We start from the raw sequence: 16,231 nt of genomic DNA, 5'->3' as shown, positions 1-16,231 counted from the left end.
TGGTTGAAAGGGGCTTGTTATGAATAACAAAAGAGCTTCTTTTATTTTTATCCTTCTGAAGCTATTCCAGGAATAAAAACCAAATATTATAAGAAAAGATGCTCATATGCTCTAATCACTTAGGAAATTACAAGGATTTTAGGAGTTGTGAGCGAGGAACCCCTGAGGAAGACCCCACGATATGTTTTCTTATTATATCACAGTATCACATTCTCTGTTATCATAGTACTTAAGATCAGCCAAGAAAAACATGTAATAGCTTAAACGTTATCGAAAGAAGATTCCTGGGCTTCCCTGGTGGCGCAGTGGTTGAGAGTCCGCCTGCCAATGCAGGGGGATGCAGGGGACGCGGGTTCATGCCCCAGTCCGGGAAGATCCCACATGCTGGGGAGCGGCTGCGCCCGTGAGCCATGGCCGCTGAGCCTGTGCGTCTGGAGCCTGTGCTCCGCAACGGGAGAGGCCACAGCAGTTTGGCTGAACTTTCAGGAGTATGGTGAAAAACTAGTATATATTTAAATTTTAAGTGTTGATTTTGATATCTTGACTTGTGGATTTCTTTTTTGAGTGTTTGTTTTCTCATTGATACTTATGATTTGAGATGATTTCATGAAGACTGAAATCTGAAAGTGTACCTAAAGGAGCAGGTTGATGATCTAGTTCTATCTGATTTGATAGTGCTAGACTAGAGAATGACAAAATATTTATATTTTTCTCCTTCCCTCCTAGAAGGAGATCGTTGCTTTCTGGTGAACTTTTTTTTTTTTTGCGGTATGCGGGCCTCTCACTGTTGTGGCCTTTCCCGTTGTGGAGCACAGGCTCTGGACGCGCAGGCTCAGCGGCCATGGGTCACGGGCCCAGCCGCTCCGTGGCATGTGGGGTCTTCCCGGACCGGGGCATGAACCCGTGTCCCCTGCATCGGCAGGTGGACTCTCAACCACCGCGCCACCAGGGAAGCCCTGTAGCTGTTTTTTTATAAACTACAATCTATAAGGTTTTTGTGCATAATATTTAGTTGTTACATGTCTTGAGTAGACTCTCCCCCAACCCTACCTTTTTTAGGAGTCTTTTCTTTTTTTTTTTTAGAAGTCAGACCAATTTTCTTGTAGTGTCTCACATCTAGATTTACCTATTATCAAGGACCTTTAAATGTTTCTCCTGCAGCCTGTTGAAGGTAGTGGCATGCAGCAGAGAAGGGCTTCCCAATCCCTGTGGCATGGCTACTGTGAATAAGTTATGGGTCCTATTATTAATCCTCTAAGTTCTTCAGCCACTGGTGGAGTTTGGGGCAGTGGCAGCCCATGAGCACTGTCAGTTGACTCTGGTAAGCAATATAAATGTTAACATTAGGTAGGTGCCATGATGTGAAAGAGCCTAGGCTACCATCTTCAGCTCTTTTCTTCTGTGCTCTCTTTGTGATCACGTTTACTTCTGTGACTTTAACAGTTGCCTGTGTAGTGATGTTTTCTTTTCTAAATTGCACTTTATTTCCTTTTGTTCATCTTCTCCTGGCTATCCAGTAGTCACTTCAAAATCTACACATCCAGAATGAATTTATTCTTTACTTGCTAGCTGGCTCATTGTCAGTATTATTCTTTTCTTGGGCAGGGGTAGTAGAAGGTGTGGTGTAAATAGCCTTGCTTTCACTCACTGGAAACCTCAGTCATCTTCAGCTGTTTCTCTGGCTGTCTGCTTAGCACTCTCTTATTTACATGTACACATATGTGCATACACATTTATTCATCAAATACATCTTTAATGCCTACAGTGTTTCTATATATATATTTGACCACAGTAGATAAGTCTATATCTGGATGGCCTCTTGAATGCATTCCCTCCATTCTTACCTTATTTACTCTAATTTTGGCCTTCCGCAGTCCTTCCCAGAACTTTTACAATGGTCTGTCTACCTCTGGCTTTAAACCTTCTGATTCACCCTGCATACTATCTGCTAATTGAGAATACTTGTTTGATCATATATTTCTCTTGCTTGAAAACCTCTGATGGCTTCCCATTATACAGGAAAAATGCCAGCTTTTTTAGCATACCATACAAGACTATGGTAATTCCATCTTCTTTACTCTTTTTATGTATTACTTCATCTCTGTGTTCTAGCTATACTTGTCTTCTGCTAATTTCTTGAATGTAGCATGGATTTTTTTTTTTTTTTTTTTTTTTTGCGGTACGCGGGCCTCTCACTGCTGTGGCCTCTCCCGCTGCGGAGCAACAGGCTCCGGACGCGCAGGCTCAGCGGCCATGGCTCACGGGCGCAGCCGCTCCGCGGCATGTGGGATCCTCCCAGACCAGGGCACGAACCCGTGTCCCCTGCATCGGCAGGCGGACTCTCAACCACTGCGCCACCAGGGAAGCCCTAAACTTAACACTTTTGATACCTGAATTCTTAAAGCATTACTGCGGATATGTTTGTTTTAATTAAAATCACTTCTGAGCAATAAGAATTTGCCATAATAGGAGTTTCTGGAATTTTATTATTTTAGAGCTTTTAAAACAGTAAATGTTTATCTGAATTAGAATTCTGAATAAAAGAAATATTATAAAATGAAGATTGTTTTTTAGAGAAAGAGAGATATATTAATAAATTAGTTTTTAAGAAAAGAGACTAAATAAAAAGCAGTCTTTCTAAAGAATGAAGGCAAAAAGATAAACTGTCAGATTTCCATGTTGCAGGGAAATACTGAACTTGAATAAGAGAGACTATTACTGTACTTTGGTGATACTTAGAGAACGAGTAGATGAAATATATGGTACATGAAAGCATAAAGAAGGTGCTAGTGTTATTTGACATTATTCGTTAATAAGGGGAATACAAAATAATAACAGTATCCTCTGGTACAAGATTTTCAATATTTCAGAATTATTTTTAAAGGACTATTGTCATTTAAATGAAAAAATCCTGCTTATTAAAAATGCTATGGTATTGAATTGTTATGGCAAATGATAGGATGTCTGGGTTTTGTTTCAAAATAATCAAGAAAAGTGGAGGCAGTAGAAATAAGATTGGCCACGTATTGATAATTGTTGAAGCTGTGTGAGAGTTACATAGAGTATCACTGTCATTTATTTTGATTTTTTGTTTGTTCATTTTTGGAAAATTTCATGATAAATTAAAAAACATTATGGTATTGTATAATAAAGGAAAGAGTCCCCAAATAAGGAATCATTGCTGCTAGGCTGAGTGAATATAGAGTTCATGATATTGAATAATTCAGAATTACCAATGTAAAACTAAATGATATTTTTGGTTTTTGTTTTTCAAAAATTTTATTCCATATTTTATTCTTTTTTTTCCTTTTTTTAGAAATTTGGATTTTTGAATTTATTTTTTTATACAGCAGGTTCTTATTATCCATTTTATACATATTAGTGTATATATGTCAATCCCAATCTCCCGATTCATCACACCCCCTGCCACTTTCCCCCCTTGGTGTCTATGCGTTTGTTCTTTACATCTATGTCTCAATTTCTGCCCTGCAGGCTGGTTCATCTGTACCATTTTTCTAGGTTCCACGTATATGCGTTAATATACAATATTTGTTTTTCTCTTTCTGACTTACTTCACTCTGTATTACAGTCTCTAGATTCATCCATGTCTCTACAAATGACCCAATTTCATTCCTTTTTATGGCTGAGTAATATTCCATTGTATATATGTACCACAACTTCTTTATCCATTCGTCTATCGATGGGCATTTAGGTTGCTTCCATGACCTGGCTATTGTAAACAGTGCAGCAATGAACATTGGGGTGCATGTGTCTTTTTGAATTATGGTTTTCTCTGGGTATATGCCCAGTAGTGGGATTGCTGGGTCATATGGTAATTCTATTTTCAGTTTTTTAAGTAACCTCCATACGGCTCTCCATAGTGGCTGTATCAATTTGCATTCCCACCAACAGTGCAAGAGGGTTCCCTTTTCTCCACACCCTCTCCAGCATTTGTTGTTTGTAGGTTTTCTGGTGATGCACATTGTAACTGGTGTGAGGTGATACCTCATTGTAGTTTTAATTTGCATTTCTCTAATAATTAGTGATGTTGAGCAGCTTTTCATGTGCTTCTTGGCCATCTGTATGTCTTCTTTGGAGAAATGTCTATTTAGGTCTTCTGCCCATTTTTGGATTGGGTTGTTTGTTTTTCTAATATTGAGCTTCATTAGCTGTTTATATATTTTGGAGATTAATCCTTTGTCAGTTGATTCGTTTGCAAATATTTTCTCCCATCTGAGTGTTGTCTTTTCATCTTGTTTATGGTTTCCTTTGCTGTGCAAAAGCTTTTAAGTTTCATTAGGTCCCATTTGTTTATTTTTATTTCCGTTACTGTAGGAGGTGGATCAAAAAAGATCTTGCTGTGATTTCTGTCAAAGAGTGTTCTTCCTGTGGTTTCCTCTAAGAGCTTTATCGTGTCCGGTCTTACATTTAGATCTCGAATCCATTTTGAGTTTATTTTTGTGTATAGTGTTAGGGAGTGTTCTAATTTCATTCTTTTACATGTAGCTGTCCAGTTTTCCCAGCACCACTTAATGAAGAGGCTGTCTTTTCTCCATTGTATATCCTTGCCTCCTTTGTCATAGATTAGTTGACCATAGGTGTGTGGGTTTATCTCTGGGCTTTCTATCCTGTTCCATTGATCTATGTTTCTGATTTTGTGCCAGTACCATATTGTCTTGATTACTGTAGCTTTGTAGTATAGTCTGAACTCAGCGAGTCTGATTCCTCCAGCTCCGTTTTTTTCCCTCAAGACAGCTTTGGCTATTTGGGGGCTTTTGTGTCTCCATACAAAGTTTAAGATTTTTGTTCTAGTTCTGTAAGAAATGCCATTGGTAGTTTGATAGGGATTGCATTGAATCTGTAGATTGCTTTGGGTAGTATAGTCATTTTCACAATATTGATTCTTCCAATCCAAGAACATTGTATATCTCTCCATCTGTTGGTATCATCTTTAATTTCTTTCATCAGTGTCTTATAATAAGTTTTCTGCATACAGGTCTTTTGTCTCCCTAGGTAGGTTTATTCCTAGGTATTTTATTCTTTTTGTTGCAGTGGTAAATGGGAGTGTTTCCTTAATTTCTCTTTCAGATTTTTCATCACTAGTGTTTAGGAATGCAAGAGATATCTGTGCATTAATTTTGTATCCTGCAACTTTACCAAATTCATTGATTAGCTCTAGTAGTTTTCTGGTGGCATCTTTAGGATTCTCTATGTATAGTATCATGTCATCTGCAAACAGTGACAGTGTTACATCTTCTTTTCCAAATTATATTCCTTTTATTTCTTTTTCTTCTCTGATTGCCGTGGCTAGGCCTTCCAAAACTATGTTGAACAGTAGTGGTGAGAGTGGACATCCTTGTCTAGTTCTTGATCTTAGAGGAAATGCTTTCAGTTTCACCATTGAGAATGATGTTTGCTGTGGGTTTGTCGTATATGGCCTTTATTATGTTGGGGTAGGTTCCCTCTACGCCCACTTTCTGGAGTTCTTTTTTCATAAATGGGTGTCGAATTTTGTCAGAAGCTTTTTCTGCATCTATTGAGATGATCATATGGTTTTTATTCTTCAATTTGTTAATATGGTGTCTCACGTTGATTAATTTGCGTATATTAAAGAATCCTTGCATCCGTGGGGTAAATCCCACTTGATCATGGTGTATGATCCTTTTAATGTGTTGTTGGATTCTGTTTCCTAGCATTTTGTTGAGGATTTTTGCATCTATGTTCATCAGTGATATTGGTCTGTAATTTTCTTTTTTTGTAGTATCTTTGTCTTTTGGTATCAGGGTGATGGTGGCCTCATAGAATGAGTTTGGGAATATTCCTTTCTCTGCAATTCTTTGGAAGAGTTTGAGGAGGATGGGTGTTAGCTCTTCTCTAAATGTTTGATAGAATTCACCTGTGAAGCCATCTGGTCCTGGACTTTTGTTTGTTGGAAGATTTTTAATCACAGTTTCAATTTCATTCCTTGTGATTGGTCTGTTCATGTTTTCTATTTCTTCCTGGTTCAGTCTTGGAAAGTTATACCTTTCTAAGAATTTGTCCATTTCTTCCAGGTTGTCCATTTTATTGGCACAAAGTTGCTTGTAGTAGTCTCTTAGGATGCTTTGTAATTCTGGGGTGTCTGTTGTAACTTCTCCTTTTTCATTTCTAATTATATTGATTTGAGTTCTCTCCCTCTTTTTCTTGATGAGTCTGGCTATTGGTTTATCAATTTTGTTTATTTTCCCAAAGAACCAGGTTTTAGTTTTATTGATCTTTGTTATTGTTTTCTTTGTTTCTATTTCATTTATTTTTGCTGTGATCTTTATGATATCTTTCCTTCTGCTAACTTTGGGTTTTGTTTGTTCTGCTTTCTGTAGTTCCTTTAGGTGTAAGATTAGTTTGTTTATTTGAGATGTTTCTTGTTTCTTGAGGTAGGCTTTTATTGCTATAAACTTCCCTCTTAGAACTGCTTTTGCCACGTCCCATAGGTTTTGGATCGTTGTGTTTTCATTGTCATTTGTCTCTAGGTATTTTTTGATTTCCTCTTTGATTTCTTCTGTGATCTCTTGGTTATTTAGTAACATTGTTTAGCCGCCATGTGTTTGTGTTTTTTATGTTTTTTCCCCTGTAATTCATTTCTAATCTCATAGCGTTGTGGTCAGAAAAGATGCTTGATATGATTTCAGTTTTCTTAAATTTACTGAGGTTTGATTTGTGACCCAAGATGTGATCTATCCTGGAGAATGTTCTATGCGTACTTGAGAAGAAAGTGTAATCTGCTGTTTTTGGATAGTATGTGCTGTAAAGATGAATTAAATCTATCCGGTCTATTGTGTCATTTAAAACTTCTCTTTCCTTATTTATTTTCATTTTGGATGATCTGTTTATTGGTGTAAGTGAGGTGTTAAAGTCCCCCACTATTAATGTGTTGCTATCGATTTCCTCTTTTATAGCTGTTAGCAGTTGCCTTATGTATTGAGGTGGTCCTATGTTGGGTGCATATATATTTAAAATTGTTATATCTTCTTCTTGGATTGATCCCTTGATCATTATGTAGTGTCCTTCCTTGTCTCTTGTAACATTCTTTATTTTAAAGTCATTTTATCTGATTTGAGTATTCCTACTCCAGCTTTCTTTTGATTTCCATTTGCATGGAATATCTTTTTCCATCCCCTCACTTTCAGTCTGTATGTGTCCCTAGGTCTGAAGTGGGTCTCTTGTAGACAGCATGTATATGGGTCTTGTTTTTGTATCCATTCAGCAAGCCTGTGTCTTTTGGTTGGAGCATTTAATCCATTCACGTTTAAGGTAATTATCGATATGTATGTTCCTATGACCATTTTCTTAATTGTTTTGGGTTTGTTTTTGTAGGTCCTTTTCTTCTCTTGTGTTTCCCACTTAGAGAAGTTCCTTTAGCATTTGTTGTAGAGCTGATTTGGTGGTGCTGAATTCTCTTAGCTTGTGCTTGTCTGTGAAGCTTTTGATTTCTCCATCGAATCTGAATGAGATCCTTGCCGGGTAGAGTAATCTTGGTTTTAGGTTCTTACCTTTCATCACTTTAAATATGTCATGCCACTCCATTCTGGCTTGTAGAGTTTCTGCTGAGAAATCAGCTGTTAACCTTATGGGAGTTCCCTTGTATGTTATTTTTTGTTTTTGCCTTGCTGCTTTCAATAATTTTTCTTTGTCTTTAATTTTTGCCAATTTGGTTACTATGTGTCTTGATATGTTTCTCCTTGGGTTTATCCTGTATGGGAATCTCTGCGCTTCCTGGACTTGGGTGGCTATTTCCTTTCCCATGTTAGGGAAGTTTACGACTATATTTCTTCAAATATTTTCTTGGGTCCTTCTGCTCTCTCTTCTCCTTCTGGGACCCCTATAATGCGAATGTTTTTGTGTTTAATGTTGTCCCAGAGGTCTCTTAGGCTGTCTTCATTTCTGTTCATTCATTTTTCTTTATTCTGTTCCACAGCAGTGAATTCCACCATTCTGTCTTCCAGGTCACTTATCCGTTCTTCTGCCTCAGTTATTTTGCTATTGATTCTTTCTTGTGTACTTTTCATTTCAGTTATTGTATCATTCCTCTCTGTTTGTTTGTTCTTTAATTCTTCTAGGTCTTTGTTAAACATTTCTTGCATCTTCTCGATCTTTGCCTCCATTCTTTTTCTGAGGTCCTGGATCATCTTCACTATCATATTCTGAATTCTTTTTCTGGAAGGTTGCCTATCTGCATTTAGTTGTTTCTCTGGGGTTCTATCTTGTTCTTTCATCTGGTACATAGCCCTCTGCCTTTTCATCTTGTCTCTCTTCCTGTTAATGTGGTTTTTGTTCCACAGGCTGCAGGATTGTAGTTCTTCTTGCTTCTGCTGTCTGTTATCTGGTCGGAAAATTTCTTTTCTTTTGGTATGAAGAACATTTGTGGAAGAATTGTTTAAATTTTACAAAGATATTCTGACCCAGGCTATTTTTATCTTTTTACCTCTATCAGAATACCTGTTATGATTTTAAGAGTACTCTTATTAGAATATCTGATTTCAGTTGCTCTGTTCACTGGAGAAGCTGAAGATATCTGTGCTTCATTTTCAAATATGAGCTTTTTCTCCCCTGAAAAACTGCTAGTATTGGAGGGTCTCCTGCAGAGGCGGGAGGGGGGGTTGGCTGTGGCTTACTGTGAGAACAAGAACACTGGCAGCAGAAGCTCCTGGAAGTACTCCTTGGGGTGAGCTTTCCCAGAGTCCGCCATTAGCCCCACCCCCAAGAATGTTTTATTCTTATTTTCTATGTGATATGGAAGCCTCTTAATCTGCTAAGGGAAATCATATATTAAGCAAAAGTGATATAACATTGAATTATGGCAGCATTCTTCTTGAAGAAAACAATTATTGACAAACCCACAGCTAACATCATACTCAGTGGTGAAAAGCTGAAAGCATTCCCTCTAAGATCAGGAATAAGACAAGGATGCCCACTGTCGCCATGTTTACTCAACATGGTTTTGGAAGTCCTAAGCGCAGCAATCTGAAAAGAAGAAGAAATAAAAGAAATCCAAGTTGGAAAGGAAGAAGTAAAACTGTCACTGTTTGCAGATGACATGATACTAGACATAGAAAATCCTAAAGATGCCACCAGAAAACGACTTGAGCTCATCAATGAATTCAGTCACGTTGCTGGATACAAAATTAATACACAAAAAATCTGTTGCATTTCTATACACTAACAACAACATATCAGAAAGAGAAATTAAGGAAACAATCCCATTTACTATCACATCAAAAAGAATAAAATACCTAGGAGTAAACCTACCTAAGGAAGCAAAAGACCTGTACTCTGAAAACTGTAAGACACTGATGAAAGAAATTGAAGATGACACAAACAGATGGAGAGATATACCATGTTCTTAGATTAGAAGAATCAGTATTGTGAAAATGACTATACTACCCAAAGCAATCTACGGATTCAATGCAGTCTCTTTCAAATTACCAGTGACATTTTTCACAGAACTGGAACAAAAATTTTTTAAATTTGTGTGGAAACACAAAAGACCCCGAATAGCAAAAACAATCTTTAGAAGAAAGAACAGAGCTGGAGGAATCACGTTCCCTGACTTCAGACTGTACTACAAAGCTGCAGTAATCAAATCAGGATGGTACTGGCACAAAAGCAGATACATAGCTCAATGGAACGGGATAGAAAGAACAGAAATAAACCCACGCACTTGTGGTCAATTAATCTATGACAAAGGAGGCAAGAACATAGAATGGAGAAAAGACAGTCTCTTCAGTAAGTGGTGCTGGGAAAACTGGACAGCTAGATGTAAAAGAATAAAATTAAAGCATTCTCTAATACCATATACCAAAATAAACTCAAAATGGATTATAGACTTCAATGTAAGACTGGACACTATAAAACTCCTAGAGGAAAACAAAGGCAGAACACTCTTTGATGTAAACCACAGCAATATTTTTTTAGATCCATCTCTGAGAGTAATGGAAAACAAACCCAAAAAATAAACAAATGGGACCTAGTTAAACTTAAAAGCATTTGCAAAGCAAAAGAAACCATAAACAAAATGAAAAGACAGCCTTCAGACTGAGAGAAAATATTTGCAAACAGTGATACTGACAAGGGATTAATTTCCGAAATATACAAATAGCTCATGCAACTTAATATAAAAAAAATAGAAGCAACTCAATAAAAAAATGGGCAGAAATCCTAAATAGACATTTCTGCAAAGAAGACATACAGATGGCCAACAGGCACATGAAAAGATGCTCAATATCACTAATTATTAGAGAAATGCAAGTTGAAACTATAATGAGGTATCATCTCACACTGGGCAGAATGGCTGTCATTAAAAAGCCTACAGGAATTCCCTGGCAGTCCAGTGGTTAGGACTCCATGCTTCCACTCACTGCAGGGGCCATGGGTTCGATCCCTGATTGGGGAGCTAAGATCTTACATGCTGTGCAGCATAGCCAAAAAAAAATAAAATGTCTATAAATAACAAATGCTGGAGAGGGTGTGGAGAAAAAGGAAACCTCGTACACTGTTGGTGTGGGAATGTAAATTGGTGCAGCCACTGTGGAGAACAGTATGGAGGTTCCTTGAAAAACTAAAAATAGAGTTGGCACATGATCCTGCAGTCCCTCTCTTGGGCATATATCTGGAGAAAACTCTAATTTGAAAAGATATATGTACCCCAATATTCATAGCACTATTTACAGTAGCCAAGACATGGAAGCAACCTAAATGTCCATCAACAGGTGAATGGATAAAGAAGATGTATATATACACAGTGGAATATTACTCAGCCATAAAAAAGAATGAAATAATGCCATTTGCAACAAAATGAATGTACCTAGAGATTATCATACTAAGTGAAGTATGTCAGAGAAAGACAAATACCATACGATTACAAAACAGAGATAGACTCACAGACATAAAGGGGGGACGGATAAGTTAGGGATTTGGGAGTAACAGATACTACTATATATAAAATTGATAAAGAACAAGGACCTACTGTTATAGCACAGGGAACTATATTCAGTATCTTGTAATAACCTATAAGGGAAAAGAATCTGAAAAAGATTATATATGTGCATAACTGTATCTCTTTGCTGTACACCTGACACACTGTAAATCAGCTGTACTTCAATTTTAAAAAACTGCAAAAAAAAAAAAGTTGGCAAGACTCAGGTGTCATATTGTTTGAATAAAGTCTTATTGGTAACACCTGGTTATAAAATCTGTAGATGGTCATACTGTGCCATCTTGAGTACTATATTTCTGATGATTCCATTAATTTGAATTCTAGTCTTAAGGTTTGGAAAAGAAAACTTAAAGGACGAATTCATAGAATTGTTTGTCTTCCTAAGGGATGTGAGAGAGAAGTGTTCAGAAATTGTTCTGTCTTTCTTCTTTTCTTCCCTCTCTCTTGTTCTCCTTTCCTCCTTCCCATGTTGCCTCAACTTCTTTCCTGGGCACCAAAAAAGTTATTTATCTACGTGCTACTTCCTCCAATCCAATATCATGTTTGTAAGCTCAAGTCCTTTAAATCTGAAACTCCTATGGCAGGCCCTCAGTAAACATCTTTTTTTTTTTTTAAATCAAGGTGTAATTGACATATAATATTATATTAGTTTCAGGTGTAAAAAATTGTAATGATTCAATATTTGTATGTATTGTGAAATGATCACCACAATAAACCTGGTAACATCTTCAGGGCATCTTCTTTTTGAACTTCTCAGATATTTTTGGTTGGAGTTTCTTTCTATCTGAAGGAATCATTTACAAGCTGAAGAACCTTCTGAGATGTGACCTGAGTTTTGTTCTCAATAGTATCATCCTCCCCATCAACCAAGCCAGAACCCCAGACTTATCTTTGATTCAGCCTTCTTGATTTTCCTCATTTGTTCATTTGGTCCTGCCAATTCCTCTTTAAAAATGACTGTCACAAGTATTTCTTCTTTTCTCCAGTCTTATTGTTAGTTACTATTCTGTTATGGAGAATGTTGCATTTGGAAGATTTCATCTGAGCTCTGCTTCTGGCTGATGGCCTAACTTCTTCATCTTCATGAGGAGGTTGTAACAGGATTGTCGCGAGCCCCTTTTGGAAGCTAACATTCTGTTATACTAATCCAGGGTCTTTCCTTCTCACCCTTTCATTGCAGTGACTCCTAATTGTTTTTCACACCTCTAATCTCAGTCCTTCCTAATAAAATGAGTCTTCATATGTAACTTTCATTGCCTTTAGGATAAAATCTTATATTTCCGGGTCTCCATTTATTCATGTCATCATTTCTCTGCTTAATCATTATCATTGGCTCGATTAGGCAAAGTGGAAGCTTCACCCATCTTCACAGCCTTCCTTTCCTTCACCTACAGAATCAAATTGGTTACTAAATTATATCACTTCTGACGCAGGAATGTCTTTTTTTTTTTTTTTTTAGAAATGTCTTTTGAGTCCATATTTGTTCTCCTCTGCCTATTCTAATCTAGTCCTCATCTTCTCTTTGGACGTTTGAGCAACCTCCCAGATGTTTGCTCTGCCACCAGTTTGTAGTTACCAGATTTATCTCTCTGAGCAAAGATCTGTTACATATCTTCTCTGTTCTCAAAACCTTTTGCTCCACACTGTTTATATATGAAGTACAAGTTTCTTTGCAGAACTCATTTGGTCCCTTCCCTTTACTTTTCTGACCTAACCTCATCTCTTGCACCTTGTCATCATGCCCCCAGCTTCCAGCCATACTGAATACCAGCGGTTTCCTGTTTATTTCTTTCACGCTCTACTTCTACCTGGAGTTCTCTGACCCTCTCATCCTTTTCTGCCTGGGAAACTCCTCCCTCAAAGGCATCACTATGTAGTTATCTTCCTTAAAGCTCTGAGAAGAAATACTAATCTCATTCTCTCTGTGCCTGTTATGCATACGTCTTGGAGGCAGAGGGGGTCATATCAGAGTTATCTGTTTATATTTCCCACTCAGAACCTCTTTCCAGGTGGATTGTGAACTCTGATATCTAGGGTAGCTAGTCTTTAATTTTGTTCATCCTCAGAGTTTGGCACAGTATTGGAACACAGAATATTGACTCTGTGTTTGTTTGTTGCTTGATGTAAAATAAAACAGTAAGGAGCCTCTGTTTTCCTTAGAAACAAAAAAGGATTTTAACCCTGTTAGTTTGAAGACTAAAATTTTTCCCTTGATTTTGCTTGAGCTTGAATTCCTTCATCTTTTCTTAAAAGATTCTTCTAAATTTTTTGTCTGTCATAGGTCCTTGGGACCAAAGATGGCCCAGGGCTGATCTGGACACCTGGTAGTATTATTAATAGGAGCCAAAAAGCCTTGGACCTGTCTAATTATGATTGTAACGAGTGGGGTTTGACCATACCTTAACTACACTTGTGCATACGAGCTGCTGAATGGTGCTTCACCTTGCTAAACGTGACTGGAGGCTGGTCATCAAACTTGGACATTTTTGAAAGGTATAAGACTATTTTTTTCATCAGACCAGTTCCTAATAGTTCATTCAAAAGTTGTTCCTACTGAAACTGCATCTTTAGGCTTGAGAAATTCTTCCCTGAATTACATTTAAATTCTACCACTGAGCCTAGTTTTCTGCCTGAGATAATGCTTTCATTTTAAGGCAGTGATTTCTACAATTTGCACAAATATGTGCTTCTTATTTTTTGTACTATCTATAGAATTGCTTGCATCAAGAGTTTTCCAGAACATAGTGTCTCAGATGGAAAATGTAATAGAATCCCAGTCTCTGCCAAATTAATTTTTCTATTTTGTAGTTATATAATGTTCCCATTGAACACTTGTTTTTCTTTGTGATGAATGCTGAGAGGGAAGCTGGCATGGTTTTGATATATATTACAGATGTATAGGAGAAATGTCTTTAAATTCAAAACATTCTATATTAAATAAATCCATGTTTATACTATAAATTTATTTTTAATTCACCTGGATTTATTTAGTAAACTCCTTTAATTATTTTCAATGTGCAGTTGGCTCTGACGGTAGTATCTAATACGCACTAAAATTTAGAAAGCAGTTTCCCTGAAGGCTTTGGAATTGCTCTGTCTTTATTACAGTAAATAATAAACTTCTTTTATTTAGATAAAAGTAATTTAGAAATAAAATAGTTTTAGGGAAGAACTGGGCTGCCTCTAAAAGCCAGGTTATCACAGCCATGGAGGCCAGGTTCACCTCCTTTTTAGCCTTGTCGGGTAAAAGAACAAATTATACCTTTATGATACTTAATATTATGTGTGCCTGAAACATATAAGCCATGGGGTATGAATTTTCACACGAGCTCCCGGAGAAGGGCTCTCACATGGGACGAGAGCAATAAGGCTTCTCTGCCCCATGTGCCAGTCACTGAAATATTTGTGGGCATTGTGGGAAAGGACAAATCTTTAGTTTTCATAACTAAGGTATTGGCATCTGACCACAGATTAGCATTGAAATAGCACAGTGATGAAAGTGAGTCCGTATGCCCGCTGGGATTCTGCCACTTCTTCATATGGTGAACCTCAGAGGTGCTACATCATTGCTTATCATCCAACAGTTAATGTACAAGAGAACTGGTGATGATATATGCACTTTATTTCATTCTCAATGCAAAAGCTGCAGATAAATCTTAAGTTTGCAGATTTTTGAGTATTTTATTAATTTAGCAGATGGAAGTTATATTTAAACTTATTAAGTGAAATAATTACTGGGTTTGTTCCTAGATCCTGTCCATATAATTCAGAGTAAGAGGCCTATGCTTCAGTCTATTCTGCTCAGGCTTTCAAATTCTTTTGACAGCCTGGATGTGAAATTCAAAAGTCATTAATGTGATGTGTTAATTTTGCACTTTTTGACTTACTGCAAAAATCTTATAGTTTCCATAGCAACAATAACCTATCCAGATTGTGTAATATTCTTTACAGTATTAAAAATAAAACTATGCAATTACATGAGCTTTTGGAGCACTTCATTTAGGGGAACTGGGGATTGAAATATTTCTGTTTAAAAGAAAATTATAATTCCATATGAAAGTTTTGTCAGAAAGCATGTATAACTTTAAGAATTTATTCAATTAAACATTTAGTAGTAGATACCTGGTAGTTAATTTAATTATTACTTGTATGAAATTTACATTGTAAGCATTGTGTTAAGCATCTCAGGCACAAATGCTTTCACACACATACCCATACATACTTTCAAGGTATGGGGGATATTTGGCTTTAATTACATTCAGTCACCTTCACCTGCTGCTTGTACTTCTTAGTGGCCTCTGGGTGGTCTGAAAAACGTGTAGTTTTATGTTTGGAGGAAACAGGATGGAGAAAAAGGAACACTTTGCTCTTTAAAACATGCCTAAGATATCACTTTGAAAATAATTGTTTTAATAGGTGACTGTTTTCAGAGTATCAAATTATTTTGTATTTTTTCTTTTTCCCTCTAATTCTAATTTAAAAGACAATGTAATATTGGCATTAAGGTAGTTAACATAACTTTCTACATCTTAACACAACTTTTTCTTTTTTTATATCACCTTCAACATATGTCTAAATGTACATATTTTTATACGGTATGATTTATATATTTTCTCAGCAACATATGGTAAACATTTTCCATGTTTCCAATGATCTCCATGATTATCATTTTAATAATTGCGTAACAGTCTATCCTGTTGACATACGTGGTACAATTTCTGTTTATCAAAATGCTGCTTAATTGTTTCCTGAATGTCATATATTGGAAGAAAGATGGATATAATTTTCAGACTGTGGGAAAAAGTAACCATAACTCAATTATTTGCTCAAAACAGACGATTGTGAAAATCTTCAAAATGCACGTAAAATGATGTTTTAAAATGCATATTATGAGTAACCTCTTAAACTGCTTTATCTGCTAGTAAACACAGAATGGGGAAAATGAGGAATAGGTAAGTAGGACAGATGCAGCACTACTTAGGTACTATCATTTGACAAAACCTTCATGACATGGTGATACCCTGTTGAGGCTCTAATATAGTCAAAAGGCAAAACTCAGAGGGCATGGATTATACTCCTCTTGTCAGAATAACCAGTGGTAGGAATCACATTTGTGACATTCAGCTGGGGCCTTGCTGTGGCTGGTTCTGGTGTCAGTACCCTGAGGATACAGTGTTGCACTAGACACTCATCTGATACTATTACTGTTTTTATGGACCTATCACCATTATTGATCTGTTGTCTTCCCTTGGTTAAGCA

The 16,231-nt window shown here is 36.8% G+C and overlaps 1 protein-coding gene across 2 annotated transcripts in view; it reads left to right on the top strand.

Moving 5' to 3' along the window:
* Window positions 1-16,231, top strand: part of CDK19 (cyclin dependent kinase 19) — a 178,102-nt gene that overhangs the window by 44,447 nt on the left and 117,424 nt on the right. The gene's annotated exons all lie outside the window — the stretch shown is intronic.

This window comes from Grampus griseus (genome assembly GCF_964374135.1).
Source record: "Grampus griseus genome assembly, chromosome: 13".
Lineage (NCBI taxonomy): Eukaryota > Metazoa > Chordata > Mammalia > Artiodactyla > Delphinidae > Grampus > Grampus griseus.
Note: the sequence above shows the minus strand (reverse complement) of the source record. Positions and strands in the feature narration are given on the sequence as shown.